Below are 24,245 nucleotides of genomic sequence, written 5' to 3'. Positions count from 1 at the left end.
TCAAAAACAACTTTTATGGAGCACTTCAGGGCGGTGGGAAAGAAAATCTCTAGAGTTAGTGGAACCCTAACGCTAAGAATGCCCAATATCGGCCGCTAGCTTGATAATATTATATGCAGCACCAGTATGGCACGGATCTAGAATGACCCATCAAGAGGAGATAAAAGCAGACTACCGTATTACTAATATAAAAATAGCATGTGCTTATGGGCGGTGTCAGACGACGCCATCCTTATTTTTTCTCGAAAAATCCCAGTATATGTACTGTCAAGTGAAATGGTCGATCTGTATGGTATTGGAATCGGCCGACCGTCTTAAGATACCAAGAAAAGAGCAAGGTCACGAACATTAGTTAGGTAGCAAAAAGGTAGGAAGAATCTAGGAAAGGGCGCTGTACCATCATGTTAGTTCGAAATGTGCTAGAATGGTACGAGCGGAAGCATGGCGAACCAAATTACCACCTCGCGCCGATATTAGGTGGGCCGGGCGATTTCAAGAAGTATTGACATAAGCGTAGGATAGAGAAGGATCCTTTTTGTCCACACTGTCCCACCGAATTGGAAAACGCAGAACATGTAGTGTCTCATTACCCTCATTTTCACGGCGAAAGACTCTCTGTACACACAGGTTTTGGAGAAGAGGCTACCATTAGGAATTTAGTTCCCTTAATTTGCACAGACTTACATTTTTGGACTGCAGTGAGTAAAATACCGTTTCTAGTGATGACGCTATTGATGCATGCCGAAAGGGAGCGCACAGAAATGCTCATGAGAAGCAGTGGTGACTAAGCCACCTATCCCCCACCCCGTGACGTTATGCCATACCACGGGGTGTGGGTACTTGAACAGTATTAGTCTGGCTTCATTGCGCCACTTGAGGGCAGTTCGATTCCTGATCGTGCAATAACAAAAAAAAAAGCCTTAAGAAGCAACTGGGAAGGCTTTACTGTGACATTTTTCGTAAAAAGACTCAAGGAGTCCCAGTTAAAAGTGAAATCGATGTAGAGTTGATATTGCAAAATCTTTCTTTACTAGTTTGCAGCACGGTCTGCTTAGCGACATTATTTATAACTTCATCCGCAGAAACTGAGGGCGAAAAAGAAGACCGATAAATTGATAAAATTTGATACGTTGGTTGATATGAATAAAAAAAATCTTGGTAAAATTTTGTAAAATACGCGGGGAAGAAGAAATTTTAAAATTTTGAAAGTCGCCAATCAAGAGCCATTGAGGATTTGGCTTGAAGATTTTCCTTGTTATTACACATGTACATGGTGACGACGCCCACTTTAAAACCGTCCCTTTTTGAGCTTTCATTCTTTTACGTTGTGGATGCCGTAAGTGAAGGAAGAATTAACCTATCTTGAAAAAAATCAGTACTCCTTTTTCTTTTATAAAGAGGAATATTTTTAATCAAAAACTTTGGCAAATTGAACGCTCAATACTATCAAATACCAGGTGTTTTTATTACAACAGCTGATTGCTTCTTCTTGATTATTTTCCATAGGGCGCCCATATTAAAGTACAATATGTCAACTAATCTAAATCAATTAAAATTGTCTTTTGACTTGACATTCTTCTGCACGGCGAATTGGTTAAATTCGGTTTGCCACCACCTGGTACGGATTCGCCTTTGTTGCTCATTTCCCCCAAATTCTAATTAAAATATGTATGTATTTATGACACAGAATTTTTGTTTTTTTCGGTTTTTGGTTATTGATATCAAACTTGTTGAAGTTAAAGTTAATAATCAAAATTTTTTCTACTTAGCCTACTTTTACATTTGCTTATATTATGCACTAACTACGTACTTAGCCAGGATTAATAATTGCTATTTGCTCGTTTCTTTCTTTTGCCTACAAATTCGCAAATTTAGTACAAATTGCTTTAGTGAAACTACAACAAATTTACAAACATTCCAGTTTTCGGCAAAAGTTTTCTTCAATACACTTCTTTTCTTAATCTACAATGTTATTTGTACAGAAAACATGTTCTAGCCGCTCGATAGTTCACTATTTGTATTTTTTCACTTTTTCTGCACTCAAATTGGCTTTCATATAGTTTTGTAGTTCATAAAGAAGCCTGCCAAAGGGTGTTGCACAAAAATTGTTTGTTTTTTTTTTTGCTGTCGTGCTTGTTTACAATTTAGCCTGCTAATTCCTTATATAAATGATAAATTTTTTTGCTTTTTCTATGCATACAATTTCTTTCGTTTTTACTTTGACTCTTTTTAAATTTTTTATGTTTCCAAATGTTAGGTAACAAAAATTTATAAAAACAAGTAAGGAAGGTTAAGTTCGGGTGTAACTGAACATTACATACTCGGTTGAGAGCTATGGTGACAACATAAGGGAAAATAACCATGTAGGAAAATGAACCGAGGGAAACCCTGGAATGTGTTTGTATGACATGTGTATCAAATGAAAGGCTTTAAAGAGTATTTTATGAGGGAGTGGGCCATAGTTCTATAGGTGGACGCCATTTAGGGATATCGCCATAAAGGTGGATCAGGGTTGACTCTAGAATTTATTTGTACGATATGGGTATCAAATGAAAGGTGTTAATGAGTGTTTTAAAAGGGAGTGATCCTTAGTTCCATAGATGGACGCCGTTTCGAGATATCGTCATAAAGGTGGACCAGGGGTGACCCTAGAATTCGTTTGTACGATATTGGTATCAAATTAAAGGTATTAATGAGGGTTTTAAAAGGGAGTGGTGGTAGTTGTATATGTGAAGGCGTTTTCCAGATATCGACAAAATGTGGACCAGGGTTACCCAGAACATCATCTGTTGGATACCGCTAATTTATATATATATATATTTCAAGGGTATTTTATTTCGGCCTGCAGAACTTTTTCATTTTCTTCTACTTAATATGGTGTAGGTGTCACAACCATTTTACAAAGTTTTTTCTAAAGTTATATTTCGAGTCAATAAACCAATCCAATTACCATGTTTCATCCCTTTTTTCATATTTGGTATAGAATTATGGCATTTTTTTCATTTTTCGTAATTTTCGATATCGAAAAAGTGGGCGTGGTCATAGTCGGATTTCGTTCATTTTTTATACCAATGTAAAGTGAGTTCAGATAAGTACGCGAACTAAGTTCAGTAAAGATATGTCGATTTTTGCTCAAGTTATCGTGTTAACGGCCATTCGGAAGGACAGACGGAGGACTGTGTATAAAAATTGGGCGTGGCTTCAACCGATTTCGCCCATTTTCACAGAAAACAGTTAACGTCATAAAATCTATGCGCCTACCAAATTTCAAAAGGATTGGGAAATTTTTGTTCGACTTATGGCATTAAAAGTATCCTAGACAAACTAAATAAAAAAGGGCGGAGCCACGCCCATTTTGAAATTTTCTTTTATTTTTGTATTTTGTTGCACCATATCATTACTGGAGTTGAATGTTGACATAATTTACTTATATACTGTAAAGATATTAAATTTTTTGTTAAAATTTTACTTATAAAAAAATTTTTTTTAAAAGTGGGCGTGGTCCTCCTCCGATTTTTCTAATTTTTATTAAGCGAACATATAGTAATAGGAGTAACGTTCATGCCAAATTTCATCATGATATCTTCAACGACTGCCAAATTACAGCTTGCAAAAGTTTTGAATTACCTTCTTTTAAAAGTGGGCGGTGCCACGACCATTGTCCAAAATTTCGTCATAAGTTCAACTCAACTACCAAGCTTAATCGCTTTATCTGTTGTTGGTAATGAATTATTGCACTTTTTCTGTTTTTCGAAATTTTCGATATCGAAAAAGTGGGCGTGGTTATAGTCCGATATCGCTCATTTTAAACAGAGACCTGAGATGAGTGCTCAGGAACCTACATACCAAATTTCATTAAGATACCTCAAAATTTACTCAAGTTATCGTGTTAACGGACGGACGGACCGACGGACATGGCTCAGTCAAATTTTTTTTCGATCCGGATGATTTTGATATATGGAAGTCTATATCTATATCGATTCCTTTATACCTGTACAACCAACCGTTATCCAATCAAACTTAATATACTCTATGAGCTCTGCTCAACTGAGTATAAAAACAAAGAAGGGTGTCTGAGTTCGGGTGTAACCGATCATTATATATTCAGCGTGAGTTTCAATTGTATAGTTCATTTCAAATAAATTACGAGGGATTTTTTTAGGCTCTAGAACTGTTGTCTTATGCTTGATCCAAATAGGGGCAAAAATGTATCCCAATTTCCCCTTACAATAAAACTTGGTAGGTAGATAGGTATGTGAATTGGCTGCGACCCTGGTCGCCCAAGTAGCTATTTAAAGCCGTTTTGATGCCATGTAACTCGTCTAAAAACCTACGAAATATTACGGTCAATCTATTACAACCAGCCAGAGTTGTTGATAAAATTAAGAATATTCGGGATTGCTATCACAGATAACCCTCTGAGGTCTTCTAGAAACGGGGTTTCAAGTAACCTTAGTCGGGCTCTAACTAGAGCCGGGCATTTGCACATAAAGTGTTCTACTGTCTCCTTGGCATTTGGATCTTTGCAGCTTCTGCAGTAGTCGTTATACGGAATGCCCTTATTCTCCGCATGCGCACCTACTGCCCAATGGCCGCTGCAGACTGCTATCAGTTTGCGTGTGTTAGCCCTGGATTTGTTCAGAAGACTTCTCGTCCTCTTTCCATAATAGTTTGGACAAATGGATTTTGATATTTCACAGGTGGTGATGTTATTCCACTTTGTTTATGCTTTCTTCAAGTAGAAGCTTTGGATATTCCCCTTGGCTACTGCTAAGCGTATGCCTACTTCGACACTGGTTATTTCCTCGGTCATGTCCGATGAGCCCCTTCGTGCTAGCTCGCCGGTCTTCTCGTTACTCTCTATCCCCCTATGACCCGGGACCCAGATAACGCGTAGTTCTAGATTGGTGGATAACTGGGATATGAGTTTCTTACAACCCCACGCTAATTTTGAGTTAATATGCGGCGAGGAAAGCGCTTTTATCGCTGCTTGGCTATCCGACAGGATGCAAACTTTACCAGCTACATTCAAGCCCTCCAGTGATATCAGGCTTGCCAAATCGGGAGGATTTCTGCTTGAAACACGCTGCAGTGCGATGGAAGTCTGAATGATGCAGACAAATATAAGGACTCAGAGAAGACTCCGGCCCCCACTCCCGATTCCATCTTGGAGCCGTCAGTGTAGATTTGGATGTCGTCTACCCTTATGACCAGGTTTCTCTTCTACCAGTTCCTGCTTAGAATGGTGGTATTACAACCGTACTCAAACTTTAGTTTGCGAGGGTAGTAATCTGTATCGGTACTACATGTACCCTCCGGAAGTTTCTTTAGGATACTACTATGCCTTTGCTGAGTATCCTTCCAACACTCAGACTCCCTGAGTCTCAGTGCGGTTTGTGACGATGTACAAAGTATATGCAAGTCGATCGGAAGCAGGTGCAAAATGAGGTCCTTGTAAGTAAGCAAAACAATTTTTCGCAAAGGTATAGCTTAGCTAGTCTACGACCCTTTTATACCTCTTTTATATAAAAGTGGACGCTGTCTTTAGCACATTTTTACTATGTTAATTTTGCTCCGAGTTATAGCTCCCGAAACATGGAAAACTCCTTGGTCATAAAAGGGGCAGGGAACGCCTCTTTTATAAAAATCTAAATTGTTTCCTTTTTTTTGTTATAATTCCTCAAGTTCAAAGAAATACCATAGATATAAAGCCCTCTTTGCGAAGATTTGGTTTATTTCATTCGTCCAGGACCCTTTTAAAAATTTTTAATGTCCTAAACCTTCTTCGTTATTATTTCTTCGAAGCATTTCTTATGGCATAAGTAAGCTCCCTGTCGAATTTTGTTAAGATAGGTTTAACGGTTCATTTTCAAAAAAATATTCTAATTTTTTACCAACCATCAAATTTTAACATTATAGGTGTTTTATTAACTTAATAAGCAGGGTCTTTGTTATCCAAAATGTTATATGTAAAAAGTGGGCGTGGTTATCATCCGATTTCGCATATTTTAAATAGTGATGAGTGCCAAGGAACCAACATACTAAATTTCAATATATCGTAACGAATTTTGTGAAACTCCGCTTATTTTACACCTTCTACTAACGTTCGTATCGCTAAATTGTTGAATAAATAACTCCAAAATTCAATTGTGCCAAATGGTCTTTATTAGACTACTTCGAAAGTACAATAACACTTATACTTCGCAACCAATAGCGTGCTTAAATCAAACTGATTGGTCGTGCATCAGCTGGTGCTGCTTTTATACTCTTTGGTTTCCTCATTGGCATATTTATAGGAGTTTCTATTTCTAGAATTTACTAGTTAGTTACCAGCTATAAAATTACTAGCTATAAGTACGTTTACAGCTTCTCATATGCGCGCGTATATGTGAATGATACTTGCACAAATTATTTCCTACTTTTGTGAGCATCTCAGATAAGATATATGCATGTGTTTGTGCGTTTTCTCTCCGCTGCGTGTACGTAAATATGTGTAGACATAATGATTGATTCGTTTATGTAGATACAAGTGGCTGCTTGCTTTATTGTTGCTGTGGCTTTATTTACTTAGTATCAGATTAGTGATGTGAGTATCCCTTAGTGTCACTAATATTCGTCACAATATATAAACATTTGTTCAAGTTTTAGTGTGCACAGACAGCAGACTGACGGATATGGCCAAATCAATTCATTTTTTCATCCTTACGATCAAACGTTAATTTACCAAAGTTAATATTCTCTGTGTGCAAAGCGCATACATTCGCTAATCGAAAAGTAATCAAAGAGTGTTATATTGGTGAACTGTATATGCAACGTTTTGTACTAGTTTCAGTATAATTAATTATTTTAAAATAATGTGATAAAACTCCAGGGCAGCTATTATGGTATAGTATACCAAATAATCTTATATAATATGAAAAAAGATATACAAAAAGTAGGAAAAGGATGAATGGATTTTCTCTTGACTTCAGAAACATTCAACGTTCTTCATACTACTCTGCAGCACATCTCAAGGAACACATCGATGAACTATTATAAACTTAACAAAGGCATTGATACAGGGGTCTAACACATACATAGGCCGATCTTTGGTATATAAAAGTTCGAAAAAGAACAAATTCCTATTAAGTTGTTAATTAGACTAAGACAGGCTTTCTTTTAAACGTCATCACGTCGACTTGCGGCTTCTTCTGTAAAACTGCGTCAAGGAGTGATGCACAGTAAGAAAAACTTTGATTTCAATTTAAAATATTGCACTCTTTCCGAATAACTTATTATAAACTGTAAGGCCGCTACCATGGAAAACTTATGGTTTGGGAAGTTATTGCGGCATCTGCAGTTGGTAAAACCACATTTATTGAGGGTAGTATGTATCGTTTTAGATATAAGTCTTTTCTGAAACATAGCTTGAAACCATCGCTGAATCAATTGAAGCTCGTTTGGATTTTTCAACATGTTAACGATCCAAAGCACACGTCACATATTGTTAAGGATTGACCGCTTTACTATGCTCAAACACAATTAAATACACCACCACAAAGACCAGATATAAATATTATTGAGCATGTCTGGAAAAGTTTAGAACGGAAAATAAGAAAAGAAACATATTTCTAGCGCTGCTGTGCTCAAAGAAGTCATCAAAAGCTTGGAAAAGTATAACAACTGCAGAGCTAACATATTCAGTATCCTCAATGCTACGATGATTGCAAGCTGGTCTCGATGCCAACGGTGGACTAACTGAATACTGAGAAATAATCTGAAGTTCTATACCTCCTTTGTTCCTTGTACCTGAAACTACGCTTTATGCAACACATTTACATATAGCAAGTGATAGCAGGTAGTTACAGAAACAAATCAGCCATTATAAAACGATCGGCAGTAAATGGTAATATACAGAAGTGCCGAAGTAGCGTTTCATTTCTTAAATTTCTTATAACACAGGCCGTAAAAAATAAGTGAATTTACTATTGGCATTTCAGTCCTCGCAGCTGAGCTAGCGGAAGTGTATGTCATTTTAAAGACATAATTACTACTCCTACTAGCTAGCTGAGTGGAAGGAGCGCTGTCCTGGCGTGGGTCGCCCTTCACTTATGTTAAGACGACGTGGTGAATGCCTTCAGTCTACTTGAACCCCCAGTGCCCGCCTAGGTGTTGAGCGGTCTGACGCCTTAATGACCATATAACCCCTTTCACTCAGCTCTGATTTCAGACGTGAACCGATGCGTGCGCACAAGGGGTTACCGTTGTGCTTTAAGGTGCACTTCCCCTACGCCCACAGATCGATACACGGGGTCTCGGCGAGTGCAGTCCCACCCTCCATGAGCACCTGCTATTTAGTGTGCAGACATGGAGGCGGGGGTGTCTAGCGGTGAAGGCAGAACTCACCGAGTCTTCGCAGTATTTGGCAGGTCACCGACTCGTTCAATCAATGCAAAGGTAAAACCTGTCACCGGTGTTCAGCCCCTTCGCTATACCGCCGATCTGGTGCCGCCCTGCGACCTTACCGCTGTGCTGATCCCTCCGCCGCTACGAAGACCGCTGGCCGTCCGCTACCCTACCACCATTCAACCTGCCTGCCTATCCCCACTCTGCTACGACGAGCGTTAGCCACCGCGCTCATTCCTTTCTCCACTATCTTGGTACGGAAAGCCGCTGTTCTCTTAACACTTCCAGTCGTGTGTGTGTGTTCGTAACACATAAATACTGCGCTTTTATTCAGTTGGGATTTGTGAGGCTTTTACTTGACACTGGATTGACTGAGCGTTACCTCAACTTTCGACAAAACTCACCTAATAGGTATTCTTAATAAATAAGTTATTTGTGTATGTAGACTTTTTTCAACTCTATTCAAATGTTTTTTCCAATAACTTGGCTTTAATGTAAGGATTTTTTAGTTTGTTGTGATTAGAGAAAGGTTTATAATAAAACTGAATAAGCAGATTTTTCCGATAAAAATGCTCGAGTATTTCGTACTCGATACATTTTTCCAAGTACTGAGTAAATTATCGATACTTTACCTCGATATTTTAGCTCGATAATTTTGCCCGATACTTTACGAAGTGCCGATGGTCTATTCAACAAAGTTCAGTCCATTAACACCATAACTTCAGCATGAAATGAGATCATCGACGATGTGGTAAAAGCTCCGCACTCAATTTAAACCGACTTTTTGACAATGGTTGTAAAAGGAAATTACGTACTTTTTGTCCAGAATCAATAGCCCCAAAAAATAAGGAAAAACTGCTAACTCCATAAGATTTCAATATTTTTAAACTTGACACGCAATAGAGCTTTTTCGTTCTTCTATGAAACTTTAGCGGATAGCGCTAGCAGCTCTTACAGCATCGTCGACGATATATTGGTATTGAAAATCTTTGAAATCAGATTATATCCACGCCCACTTTGGGAAAAGGAAAAAAGAAACAATGCTTTAACAAATACTAATGAAGTGTGGGAACTTGACAAATAAGAAAAAGTTACGAGGTACAATATAATACCAATTCCACACAGAGGCTTAATGAAATAATTAGCCAAGTTTTCTATATTAAAGCTCTAATCGAACTCAATCTTCCATTCTAAATACAAATTCTTAATTATCTAATTATTGCTTTATTGAAAGCCTAATCGCGTGAAAAATCCAGTCGGTTTTGCTTGGTGCTTCGAATTTTTTTGTCAATGTAACAAATGCAATCAAAAATAAATTATTTTCAATAATTTACAAAAAATATAAAAACACGAAAAAATTCAAAATTTATTTTCCGCTGCATTTGCTGCAAAAGATAATATGGCTTTTTAACTATTTGTTGTAAAAAGGAAATATTTTTTTGGGGCTGCTGACAGATATACGCTTAATGAAGCAAAAGGTCCTGTATGAAAAGGGAAACCTAATTAATTTCATTAAATAAAATTGTGATTCGATTAAGTTTCTGTGTGAAAACGGTAGAAGTTTATTACAATTTTGTAAAATGTTGCCACATAGTGGTATTTTTGCATGATTTCTACCCGAAAAATTAATAACTCACTGAAAAATGAATACATTTCATTCAAACCAAGTGTATATGTTTGTATGCCTTACCCCCCTTCAGTGAGGCTAGGCGAAGTGGCATGGGGGTTGGACCCCCCTCCAAAAATTTGGAATTTACCCCAAACAAAAACTTTCTTATACCGTTATCATTTTCTTTTGTTCACATTTGAACATACCTATATTTAAATTTCTTATCTTCTTGGAACCATGGAGCAAACTTTCCAAGAAAATTAATTGCATTCATCATACAATCCGTCGTCTCTATTTACTCCCTCCCTAAAACAGTGCACGCGTGGTTCTGCAACCGAAACCTGACACAACTCCCTCTTTGTGATCATCTTTATATCAAAAGGGGGACCTAAGGGGATGAAGAATCTTTTGACTTGTATGCAATAATAGCCGTATTTTTTTTACTTCTATATACATTTACGCTTAAACTTTATATGGATTGCTAAGCGACAAACTTCAAATAAAAAATAAATAAAAAAATAACTGAAATATGTGTTTATGTTTCACCCTCTACACTAATTCTATGTGTGTCCACATTCAGCAACTGATTCAGCTATATGTTATACCCTATGGCCATCAGAGGGTTGTGTCTCCGCTTTTCGGTACACCCTGTGCTGTTATGTTAGTTATTTAACCACTCCGCTAGGTGGGTCTCCTAAGCATTATCTAAGCGAGGGTAGCCGTTTTTTCCACGCGCAAACGAAACGTATACGCGTTTAAAAAAAAAAACACGGCTAATATTGAGTTATTGTAGAAATTCAAAAATTATTGTGGTACAGCGTGGTTCAAACTTTTGGCAGGTATTTCTTTTCACGGTTTTTTATATTTTCAGCACAAAAATAATACACATTAAGAAACTCATAATTTCGTAAAAAATATTCAAACAAAATACTTTTGAACACTTGCAAAATAATAGAACTACGTATGTTAGCTTTTGTTTCACCACAAAGTTTTATTTAATTTTAAACCACGCGTTATTTCACATCGGTAAATTTTACTACTTAGCGCGTCATCAACAACTCACAGTTTGACAGCAGATTATTCAATGAAGAACAATAATTATAAGAAATGATAATTACCGTTATATACTGTGGACATTTCAAAAACAAACTGCATTGAAACTTCAAAAAAAATTGCTTGAAAATTTTACTTTTTCGCTTCCAAATCAAGCAAAAAAGCCACTGTGCGCCGCTCTCATTACGCAGGAGAAAAAGTTTAAAAGTTTTGCCAGCCATAAATCAAAATCTATTGATATCTTTTTGCAATTTGGCGGAAATGGTCCTTGTTATTTTATATATGACCGATCAAAAGCGTATAAGGACCACGCCTGCTTTGAAAAAAGGGGTTATAGTTTTAATCTTAAAGAAATTTCCATTATATTGCGACGAATGTTAGCAACTCTAAGGGATACTTTCATCTCTAAGCCGATACTAAGCAGTGACTTGTATGCACATAACCATATCAATCATTATGTCTACATATAAGTACGTACACGCAGCGGAGAGAAACGCACAAACACATGCATATATATTATCTGAGATGCTCACAAAATTAGGCAATCATTTGTGCAAATACCACTCACATATACACGCGCATATGAGAAGCTATAAACGTATTTTGTAGCTGGTAATTTTATAGCTGGTAACTAACTAGTAAATTCTAGAAATAGAAACGCTTAGGAATATCCCAATGAGGCAACCTAAGAGTATAAAAGCAGCACCAGCTGATGCACGACCAATCAGTTTGATTTAAGCACGCTATTGGTTGCGAAGTATAAGTGTTTTTGTGAAAGTAGTCTAATAAAGACAATTTTGCATTATTGAATATTGGAGTTATTTATTCAACGGTTTAGCGATTCGAACGTTAGCGGAAGGTAGCAGATAAGCGGAATTGCACTAAATTCGTTACACTATATATCTATATTTGGTAACAATACTTCCAGTAGAGATATGGTAATACAAAGTACAGAAGTTAAACAAAAAGGAGAGTCGTTATGATCCCCCTCTATTTAGTTAATTTCTCCAAAAATTGTTTAGTGCCATGAAAAAATACATGACGCAATTTACCTTCGCGGAAGTCTAGACTGAACTTCTCTTATAATTTGCGTCGTGCTATTTTTTTATTTTCCTTACAAATTGCGAGGATAATACCTACATATTTCATCCCGCTTCCTGGCGGCATCTGCAAGGCAGATGAATTTTCATTGGGAAGCGTTCATGGGAGAAATATACTCTGCGTGCTTGCGAAAATACTGCCGAGGGGCGACGCCGTTTAGAAAAACGTTCTCCGACTTAAAAAAACTTCTTTTAAATGCAATAAATCGGTCTAAAACCTTTTAAATCATTTAATGTTGATGGCGTTTTCTTAAAATATATATAAGAGCGTTCGGTTTCGTCCAAACTTTAACGTCCTTACTTGTTTTCTACTAAATTTAAAACATAACATCTCATTTATTAAAAAGTTTTTTCACTTTTGATAAAACTTCCGAAGTACTCACTTGGATCTGGTATACTCGATACTTTTTACTGGGTAAAGCGACAAATACAAGACACGAACATTTCCGCGAACATTCCGCAATCTTGTTCGCAGCTTTGACCATACACCATACGAAGTTTTGGTCGAACATTAGTTCTCTTTCAGACAGCGAAGAATACGGACAAAAATTGTGCTGCAGCAATATTGCTCGCTGTGGCAATTAAGCGTAAAAAAAATTTATACATTTCAATAAATTCACTCAGAAATTTTTTATTGTCCATTTTACTTTTCCGCGCACGTCTGTTCCGTTCAGAAATTACTACAATTATGAGCTATTTCGCCATACACGCACGAACAGTTCGCGCAAATGTTCGCCAAAAATTAAAATATTTTGATTTTTGGCGAACATTTGCGCGAACTGGCAAACACCACCATACACGACAGAAAAGGTCGCAGATACATGACATAACGGGAATGTTCGCGGAAATGTTCGTGTCATGTATTTGGCGCTTAAGAGTACTACCATCGATACTTTGATACGAGTACTTTATATATGTACGGGCATCGATACTTTTTTTAAAAGTTCTATAACTACTTATAAGTCTTTCCGTCCAGCGGAAAAAGGGAGTAAGTGAAAACTTTTGTCCATGACTGTATATATATAAATACACTGAAAGAAATGGTGCTAGTGAAATCAACAAATCGGTTCTGTTGTTCTTGACTTAAAGGAGATTCGGTGAAATTGATCGAATTATGGTTAATTCGACCGAGTTCTTTGTCAAACGAACAAATTAGTTTAGTTATTTCAACAGAAGAGAAATTGTCTCTCTTAAGTTAACGAAATTCCGCAAAATTGACAGATTCCTGGTCAGTCTTACTGTTTTTCTGTTAACACAACTGATCTTACAGGTCATTTCAACAGCGATCAACTCTCAATACATGAACAAATTTCAAAGAGAAGTTTACGCTCGCTGCGCTCTCTACTTTGTACTTATGACGATGGTACCACTTGCTAAAAAAAAAAACACCAAAATAAGAAAACCATCAAATCGAAAAAACACACAAAATGGGAAAACAACAAAAACTAGTTTTTCAGTTATCAATACAAAAAAAAAAAATCCTGTTTTGAATTTACTGTGCAAAAATTATGAGATATCGGGACACTTATTTATCGGGTACAATTTTGCTACTTCTCGTCCAAGCGAAATGCAAAATTGCGCCCTCTTGTTGCAAAAGATTTGTTTAAATGAAGAGGATTTTTCCAAAGGTAGTAACATTTTGTTCAAGTTCTTACGAATTTTCACTCACGCGAACGAATTTAATAAGATAATAAAAAACATCCTTTTTTAATGTTGATGTTTCCGACAACATAAAAGTTTGAGTTGTTTTGGAATTGCTTCAACTTAAAGTGTTACGAAAATTAAACTTGCCGAATTACATGTAAAGTTACTCCAGTGGTGAACTACCTTCCCGCGATTTGATTCTTTACTTTTCTATAACTTACAAGTTTTCTATTTAAAATACTATATCAAACATTTATACTAAAAGTTTTGTTCGGAAAAATCAAGTGTGGCAACTACATGCGAGAGAAGAAATTGAGAATGAGCTGAGCTGCAACTGAAAGAATTGAGAAACAGTTTTGTGACTACTATTTTCATTTCTATTTGCAAAGCGAAGTTCAAAACTATAAATTAAATAAATTATAAAATATAAAATTTGGTGAAAGTGCGTTTAGTAAAATGAAATAATAAAGTGTATAATGTTTAATGTGTGCCAGCATATTTGATGCAGCCCAATTGACGTTCGGTTAGTAAGTGCCACCGTGGTGTGATCGTAGCGTGCTCCGCCTGCAACACCGTATGCCTTGGCTTCGCACCCCGAGCAAAACAACATCAAAATTTTAGAAATAATGTTTTTCAATTAGAAGAAAATTTTTCTAAGCGGGGTCGCCCCTCGGCAATGTTTGGCAAGCGCTCCGAGTGTACTTGTGCCATGAAAAGCTCTCAGTGAAAACTCATCTGCATTGCAGATGCCGTTCGGAGTCGGCATAAAACATGTAGGTCCCGTCCGGCCAATTTGTAGGGAAAATCAAGAGGAGCACGACGCAAATTGGAAGAGAAAATCTTCCTAAAATCTCTTCGGATGTTATCGCGCCTTACATTTATTTACAAATTTTTTTGTTCATTTGACTACTAAAACGGTCAATTACGAATCAACGATTTGTACGCAGTTGATTCAACTTCTTGTTGCAATGGATAAAAACTGACAGAAATTTCGGTTGAATTGACCCGTATTTCGGTTGATTTTACCAGTCTTTTTCTTTCAGTATATATCACTGCGAGTCCCTTCCACCCTTAAGCCAGGCTTAATCTTATATTCCGGCTTTTAATTACTTTTTCTCATGTTTGCGTATTTGTGTTTCGTTTCTTAATACTCCTATATATATTCTTATATACATACATATGTATTTATTGTATAAAGTCAGTCTATTTCACTTACCTTTAAACGTTCTTTTGTTTATTCTACAGCCACTTCAGTCGCAATTTACGACACATAGCACTATGTTTTCTTTTGTTTTTCTTTTCATTTCTATTTATTTTTGTTTGCAGGTTGTAGCTGTACTGTGAGTTTTTATTTTTATATGTGTGTCTATATACATATATTTTTTTTCACAAAGATTTATTCTATGAATTTGGCTTACACATAGACTGCTTTATAACAAGCTTTTTTATTTACTTGGTTTTTTGTTTTTGTTTTATTGATTTTACTGATTTTTCAAAAGCGCGCTGACAAATTAAATTTCTTTTTGAAATGCACGAAATGTACATACAAACATAGAAACAAGAATTGTATCTCAGCTATTTATGTAGTTCGATTTTGCACAATCAATTCTTCAATTAAATATTTTAGCTTTACTCTTTGATATCAAAGGAATTTAAATTTAAAGCTCAAATACGACGCATTGATTGTGGTATTGCTTTCCACTTCTTTTTTTTTTCTTTTATTCAGCTAAGGGTTTGCTTGAAAGTTGCCAAAATTTCCAGCCTTTTTATTTAATTTTTCACAACAATTTTTTGTTTGTTTTGTTTTTTTTTTAATACTATGGACTCATTGAGGCTATGTGAGGTCCTCGCTGACCAGCCAGTTCAACCAAACTGATTTCCTGTTTTCTTGTTGTTTTTTTTTTTTGTTAATCTGTGTTAACGCTTAGTTAGTTTGAAATTTTTGTTATTGAACTGCGTCCAATAAAGCTTATCCACATTCATGTTGCTAATAGTAACTCTCACCCTTAGCACCCGCTTCAACGAATCACAACATCTCACAACAGTCACTTTGATTTTTTTTATATCATGTATTTTTATATTTTCTATTTCTTCTTAATTTGATTGATGTCTTTGAAATTAAATCATTCGTGCGCATTGAATTTCCACTTCATTTTGCTTATGGTACGCTTATTTTGAATTGATTGTACTAATTGTATGTACTTTTTTTGTAATAACTGTAATTTCTTGCTATTTGTTGACTTTTCTTGTTTTATTTTTATTTTGCGCATGTCAAGCGCGCATTTATTTGCAGTTCATTCACCCTAAAACATTTTTCTGCGCCTAAAAGTAGACTTTTGTTTTCTTAAATTTTTTTACTATTTATCTTAATGACGCCGTATTTGGTTTCAAATAAAACACACAAAGGTTGAGGACAATTTTAGGCTTAAAAGCAATTTTTTTTGCGCCTAAAAGCATACTTCATTATTTCTTATCTTTTATTTAATGTTTAGCATTGAAATGTGATATTTCCTTTTGAATGCAACACACAGTATTTGCGCTTTATTTAAAGAATTTATGGCTTCATCAGCCTAATATTTTGATTTTTGAAGTATGGTATTATTATTTTATATGCCGCACGGTACATTCGCTCATTGTGCACTACCAAATATACAGTTCAATTTAAATTATGTTTTTTGTTTACTGTCACATTTTTGAGTGACACATTAAATATATTGAATTGCTAATCATTTATTAGTCATGATCACTTGAAAAATATTTGTTTTCTCATACACTCATGCACACATTTTTTATTTTTCTTCTGATTTTCTGTATGCTGTGACAATTTAGCGCTGATTATCAATCTGAAAATGCAAATTAAGAAATATTTGTTTAGTAATTGTGTTCAAATTGTTTTGACATGTTGATTTGCTACAATAATTTTAGAATTTGCTTTATGTATGTGATTTGTATTCATTAGGTAAAATTAGTAGCTCAACTGAGACGTTAACACTAAAATAAAATATATGTCTGTAATATAAATTTTTGTTGCATAACTTCAGGCTGAGTGCGTTGATGATTATATTCGTATGACTAGAAGACCCTGCAGACGTTGTCCAGCCTTAAATTTGGCCTATCTGCATACATTTTAACAAGCTTTTTCCATCTCACTCTGCCCTCCCCCACTCTTCACTTTTTCCTAATCCTTTTATTCACTCCTCCCTCCGTTTTTTCGCTTCATCTAGCTCCATCTTCGTCTCATTCTATCTCTTTCTCAAACTAATTCTCCTCCTCTCTTTTCTCTTCTCTCAATTTCTTCTCATTCTTCTGCATCCCTTATTGCCTGTCCCAGAGGGTGGTATGTATTTTGTTCCAGTCGCAGTCGCAGTCCTAGTCCCACTCCGAGTCTCAGTCCCAGTCCTAGTCCTAATCCCAGTCCCAGTCCGTCTCTGGATAATATATTACTCTGTACTAAAGCACTCATCAACAGCTTTCATTTGATATCGAGATCCTAGTCACCCAGAGGTATGAAAATTACCCTCTACACAACTAAAGACTCTCCTGAATTAAAAAAAAATCATAGTACCCCTAAATTGCGGGCTCCCTCAGAAACCCCCACCCTCTCTGCGGGCTTGATGATGTGCTATACTTGATATCATTCGCCATAATATTTTTTATTGATAAGCAGGTTGTTTAATTAAACACCAAGCAATTACACGGAAGTATATCCGCACCACCTCAAAATATGAGTGCCACTGCGTCTACGTAACATTTTGTTATTACGTATAAACAAATAAAAAAAATTGCAATAAAATAATATTGCGACTATAAACTGAGATATAACCTATCATATCTCTCAAGTTAGATTAAACTAGACATGGGGTGCAAAACAAATTCAAAATCGGTGCAGTAGTTTAGGAGTACATCGCGCCCAAAAATGTTGTGACACGTGTTTTTTATATATTAAGATTAGATTCGTCATAAATTTTGATGCAAACATATAATTACTTTTCATATAATTTCAAAAAAGATTTGTTGGGAATATGGAGCAAACAGCTAAATTTTATAATTAAAGAAATGTTCATACTGGAAAGTGATGCCTGAAGCAACGAGTATAGGGATCTTTTGGGGATCTATAAGAGCGACATCTACAGAGTGAAGAGAGCTTCTTTGAAAAATTTGCATCAAGTACTCTAGACAACAGTGCGGTTGAGCAAAACCCAAGCTACGGTAAATATAGTCCAGAACTAGTTAATAAGGAAAGAAAACGGGGAATGGTCAGATAGTAGTCAAGAGTCCCTTGCAGCGCTTTTCGACGCATATTTCCCACGGGAATTGGTGCAGACGAGCCAGTAGACAGCACTTACAATTCGCTCATGGAGCGGGTAACGCAGGGATGGGTATCAATTACCAAGATCGATTGGCCGGTGAAGCTTTTTCTAAGTTTAAAATGCTGCGTCCAGATGGTATAAGCCCTACAATGCTACAAATCTTGAGCAGACCTTATTCAAAATGGCTTGCAACAATATTACCACTCGTATCTCTTTCTTACCAAAAACTAATATATCACAAAGACAACAGACCCATAAAGCTAACATCATTTCTGCTCAAAATTTTTGAGAGGCTGACAGGTGTGCACACAAATTCCAACATGGGTAAAAAAATGCTCTCCACAACATAAGTTGCCTTTACCGAAGGCAAGACGGCATAGAGAAAGCACTGAAATTTAAGGTATGTGTCTTAGGGGAAGTCTTCCTAGGCATTGCCGGTTTTCAACGGTGTCTCTCAAAACCCGGAACCACGTGGAATAGAATCGGTGAATCAGGAGCATGCCGAATGCCGTTGTATTATCACATTTGCTGTGAACGCTGGTTATCAACCAACTGCTTAGGCAGTTTGAGGACGAATCCATCAAACTTACTGCATACGTAGATGACATTGCAGTTTTCATAGGTGAACAGTGCCTACCCACAATTGGCACTATGAAGAATCGTGCGCTTAGGTTTATACATACTGAAGCGAACCTGGAGCAAAAACATTGCAAAAGATATCTTGGAACCATTCTAAACAGCAAGTAGTCGTGGATGCTCAACGTGGAGCAGACAGTGAAGCAAGCATCAGTGGTACTTTATATAAGTAAAAGAATGCTGTGCTGGTTGATTTGATATGGCTGGAGCAGTATAAACACGAAAAGAAAAATGTGTAAGCTGCATCCTCGTCAAATTTTATATTGACAGAAAAATTTCACACAACACAACACCTTAAGACGTGATAAAGTGTTAGCAATCTCTGGAAATAGACGGGTTAGGGGACACATACACCTTTATTGGGGGCAGGACATATTAGAATAGATAGGAGCGAAAAAGAGGATGAAGTTACTAAAAGGGTGGATGCCTCGAATCTTGTTGCATAGACGTCCCAATCAGGTGGAATCAAAAGAAGGCAAAAATTGAACGTGATCGACCAAGCAGGGCCCAAGCACCTGGCTGTAAAACGCCGAATATCTTGAGTAAGTCTTACAATCTTAGAATAACAAAGTTACTGTTAGCATTAAAAATAAAAGACTATGGGCTCAAGACAGGATACTACCTTCTTGCGAAACATGCTTTTTAATAGGGATTTTTCAGAAATATCACATGTAGGAAAAGCGAGATGGAAGAGGAAACGATAGAGCACGTTTCGGACTCATGCCCTGCGCTTGCAAGGCTAAGACTCCAGCTATAAAGAGTGATACAGCTATGAGATCTAGAAGAAACAAGTGGCATAGGTCCAGAAATAGCTTCTAGTATTTGCCAAGAAAATGGAGTTATTTTATAACATAAGACCTCGCTTTAGATGATGTTTTTAGTTTGGTCGTTAAACAAATTTCTGATCGAACTATGCACACATACACTTAGTCTTTGTGCGTACCGGCCAGTTCAATCTAAGCTTGCATAATTTCGCAGTTACACTCGTAAGTAATTTGTAATTCGTGCGTAAATTTTTACACTCATTACATACATTTTTGCTCTTTTAATTACATAACTATATGTTCATGCATGGATATGTGTTTAAATGCGCGTTCCACAAATAATAACTAGTTTCCTTTTACTTGTGTGGGTACGCGTAAGTAGCTCAACATGGATTTATGTAGGTCAAGTAAACTGAACCATAACAGTCCGACTACGCTCGCTTTAACACAAATCGAAATTTATTTGTATGGCATTTTGCGTATAACCGTGCTAAAATGTATGAGTAAAACTTTTCAACGCTCTGTCAGATTTAATGCGCAATTTTTTCTTCGTATTTTTTTTTGTTTTTTTTTTCAACAGCGCATAAAATTATGCAACATATATATTTTGTGAATTTTCTGGCTACTCATATTATTTTGTGTGAAAGTATACAAATTCTTTGAGTTGGAGTTATATTTAACTTAGCTTTGACGAAATTGCGTGAAATTATGCAAATTATCTTATAATCAAAAGTAAAAATTTTGTGCTTTTTCATTACTTTATGGCCTCGTTTGTGCAAATTTTACGAAATTTTATTACCCCTATATATGCTTGTAAGTATTTGTATATAATAAATTTTTTCTAAGATTAGCTTTTAAGCGCCTGTAAATATGCAATAATTGCATAATTGCATAATTGTGCATACTTTTTATAGCACGTTGTGTTAGAACAAAGGGTTATGCAATTTTGCTCGGTTATTCGTATTTGTTTTTCTCTGAAGCTGTTAATTTAGACTCTTATTTCATTATATGACGGATGTTTAAACGACGTTTCTCGCGGTGGATCGCGACATTAGGATTTGACAAAGTTCAACAGAAATCGTCGTAGCCAAAAACTTACTTGCTCACTAATTATCGGAAATTATACTACAGTTGACCTGGCTTCAGGTTGCGAGGAAGTCTATTAATATCCTTCTCTGGTTATATGACGGTGTTTCTGACTGATCTGGGCATACGTCCTAAGTCATATTTGCTTCCGTTCTCTTGTTAAATAAAAAGATGATAAAAAATTTTAAGGTGTACCTTTATATAAATGGACCAAAAAATAGGAGGCAATTTTTCCTTTAATGCAGACACAGCCTTGTTGAATTTTTACTGAAAAACTTTAGCAATAGCTCTTGTAAAAGAATTTTGGGATTTAAAACTCTTAAGGTGGAGCGCAATCTTTCAATTTAATGCAAACCATGTACTTGGGATTAACTAATTGATTATTTAAAATTTAAACACGCGCTCTACCTTCATAATTTAAAATCCCAAAATTCTTTTACAAGAGGTATTGTTGAAGTTTTTTAGTCAAAATTCAACAGGACTATGTCTGCAATAAAGGAAAAATTGCCTTCTATTTTTTGGTCCATTTATATAAAGGTAGTCTTTAAAATTTTTTTATCATCCTTTTATTTTAAATTTTTTAGTACTGTCTACAAAAAGACAATTGCAACTTTGATTAGTAATTTAAGTAATTCCTAAGTGAAAGTTTTTATCTTTCTTTATTTGCTCAAAATAGCAAGATTTAGTAGAATTAGTGGAATTTTCGCTGACAACACTGGCGAAAACAAGAGAATTCCACCTTGTTTGTCAGCTACAAAATTTGCACAGCTGAAAATCGTGGTGAAATTCGCATACACCTGAAAGTCTAAAATAATCGTGGTGAAAGTCGGGTATGCCTAAAAGTATGAAAGGACGTGCATTGAGTTGGGCTTTCAACGAGGTGGAATCCTACAATGCCTGCAACACTCAGTAGGCTAGCCATGAAGGTATGCCCTAATCTTCTAAATAGTTCGACTTATGCGTTACGTAGCTCAAAGTTTTTGATCAGAAATTGCAATTTCACCGAGTTTTAAACTATATTTCAGGTTTCAAGTCTCTAGATATCGAGGAAGTTAGTTAAAAATCGATTGCAACATTCCCAATTTAAACTAGTTTTCTCAGTATCTCGATCCATGCGCCACCTAGCGGATTTTTTTATAAAATATTGTATTTTCACCGAGTTCTGACTGACGGCCCAAGTTTCATGTCTCTAGCTCATCGGGAAGTTACTCGAAAATCGATCGCAAGATTCCCCTCGTTTTTCAGGGATTTGTAGTTACCGCAATTAGCAGGCCAGCTAGCGGAACTTTGTTTTCTATAAATTGTATTGTCACCGGGTCTCGAACTATGTGCTAAGTAACAAGTCTCTAGGTAACCGGGAAGTTAGTTAAAAATGGATTGAAATATTCCCAAATTAAAAAAAATTTTCCTAATATCTCGATCCATGCGCCACCTACCGGATTTTTTTGGATAAAATATTGCATTGTCACCGAGTTCTGAATTACGGCTCAAGTTTAATATCTCCAGCTCACCAGGAACGTATTCAAAAATCAATTGCAAGATTCCCCTCGTTTTTCAAGAATTTATAATTATCTCACTTAGCGCTCCACCGAGCGGAATTTTGTTTTCTATAAATTGTACTACCACCGGGTCTCGAACTATATGCTAAGTTACAATTCTCTAGGTAACCGGGAAGTTAGTTAAAAATGGATTGAAATATTCCCAAATTAAAATTAATTTTCCTGATATCTCGATCCCACCTAGCGGATTTTTTTTTGATAAATTTTCAGGGATTTTCGTTTATTTCGAATCGTCTGCCCCCTGGCGGCATTTTGTTTTCCACGAATCGTAGTGCCATCGACTCGCAAACTATGTGCTAGGATTCAAGTCTCTCAGACCTGAAGATCAAGTGTCTAGCTCAGCGGGAAGTTACCGAAAAAGACTTTTCCGTGGGTCAAAAATTCGTATGGAAATGATAGCACAAACATGAAGGCGACTTAGTAGAGAGGTGATAATATTAAAAAACTTTCGAAGGTAAATTTTAAGCTCTCAAAATATAGGCTTTTATTAGGGAAGTCCTAAATCTGGATCGAAACATAGACGTTGATACGAAATACCTGTCCTTCTTAACACGCTCTTCTGACCACTGCAGACCAAACAAAAAAATAAAAATAAAATTAGCGAAATTGGCTAATCTGTGAACTAGTGACGCAACGACTAAGAAAAAGTGGAACTCATTCTTATAAAGAGTGTACATTTTTAATTTTTTGGGCAGAGTTGAGAAAATTTCTGTTTAAACTTTCTCAAAGTGCCTTTGTTAGAAAGGACCCACAGCTAAAAATATAATACTCGGTTTGCTGTTTTATTTCCACAGTGTAGAAATTTTATTTTAAATTTTTTAAAATTCGTATTCAAATTTACATTTATTGTGTGAGCGCGTTACACGCGATGGCTGCAAAAACTATAACCGGCATTTGTTGTTGTTGTTTTTTTCACCATAAAGCTATTTAACTTCATAAAAGAGTACATGCGAATGCATTCGTGTTTTATGTTTTAACATTTCATTTATTCGCTGCAAAGGCGAAGACAAACAAATATTAAACACAAAAACAAAAAAAAAAAACCGACTACCCAATGCCAATGCACTTTAAATGGAGTACAGATTTCCATAGCACTAAAGTGAAATAGTGAAGAGTAGTGAAAGCAAATTGTATATCGGCGGTTGCGTGAAGTTCTAAAGTCGACTAAGCTGACTTATTTTATTTTTTTGTTCTTGTTGTTGCTGCATTTTGCTTTTAAATGCATATCTGTTTGTGTGTGTGTGTGGCTCTGTGTGTTTGTGTGTGTGTGTGTGTGTGTTTGTGTGTGTGTGTGTGTGTGTGTGTGTGTGTGTGTGTGTGTGTGTGTGTGGAGCTTCTAAAGGCGTGCTTTTAATTTATGCACAACCGCAACCAATGCTCGCTTTTGCACAAAGCGATTTTAAATTTACGTACGTGCATGGGACTTAGAGAAAGTTGTTGTGGAACGCTTTTAGAGCAACAACAATAAAATGTTGAATAGGACCTTCTAATTGCATAGTAAATGTGCGGGTTGTGCGGTGTGTCTTTTTTTGATGATCTGTTTGCATGGCATGATGACAAGATTATCATAAAATAAAAAGCTTTGACGCATAAAAATCAAGCTTAAAATAACAACAAAAACTGCTTAAGCAATGAAAAGCCTAAAAGCTTTTTTAGCATTGGTTTTATTATTCCAAATGGATTAAGGAGTTTTATTATTGCACAATTTAAGTTATATGGAAAGAATGGACAGGTTAAGCCAGCAGTGCAACAAAAAAATTTGAGGGCCTCCATAATTCGGTCATGATTATTAAAGTAGCAGCGACTGAAAATGTTTGGAACTATTTTTGCAATTTGTTTGCTACTTAACTAAACAATGTGCCGAAAAACGCAACATCGATATATCTCCACATTGGATAAAGATTGTGAAATATAAAAAAAGAGAAAGAAAACAATGACGATGTAGAAGGCAAAGTACAGGAAGTTGGAGGAAAATGAAGAAGGATAAGAGACCGAGAGAGAGTAAAAGTAAGCTTAACTGTTAAGCCACCAATTGTTATTGCTCCTGGGGCTGATAGGACCCTTCTTCTGGTGAAGAGGATGATGGTCGTCTTAGATGG

At 36.1% G+C, this 24,245-nt stretch overlaps 1 protein-coding gene across 2 annotated transcripts in view; it reads right to left on the bottom strand.

Annotated features, from left to right (window-relative positions):
- Nlg4 (Neuroligin 4) overlaps positions 1 to 24,245 on the bottom strand; it is a 735,191-nt gene that overhangs the window by 699,914 nt on the left and 11,032 nt on the right. For both annotated transcript variants that reach the window (XM_067789474.1, XM_067789484.1), the window contains exon 2: positions 15,008 to 16,634. The gene's annotated coding sequence lies outside the window, so the exon portion shown is untranslated. The remainder of the gene's footprint in view (positions 1 to 15,007; positions 16,635 to 24,245) is intronic.

This window comes from Eurosta solidaginis, chromosome 1 (assembly GCF_040869045.1).
Source record: "Eurosta solidaginis isolate ZX-2024a chromosome 1, ASM4086904v1, whole genome shotgun sequence".
Classification (NCBI taxonomy): Eukaryota; Metazoa; Arthropoda; class Insecta; order Diptera; family Tephritidae; genus Eurosta; species Eurosta solidaginis.
Note: the sequence above shows the minus strand (reverse complement) of the source record. Positions and strands in the feature narration are given on the sequence as shown.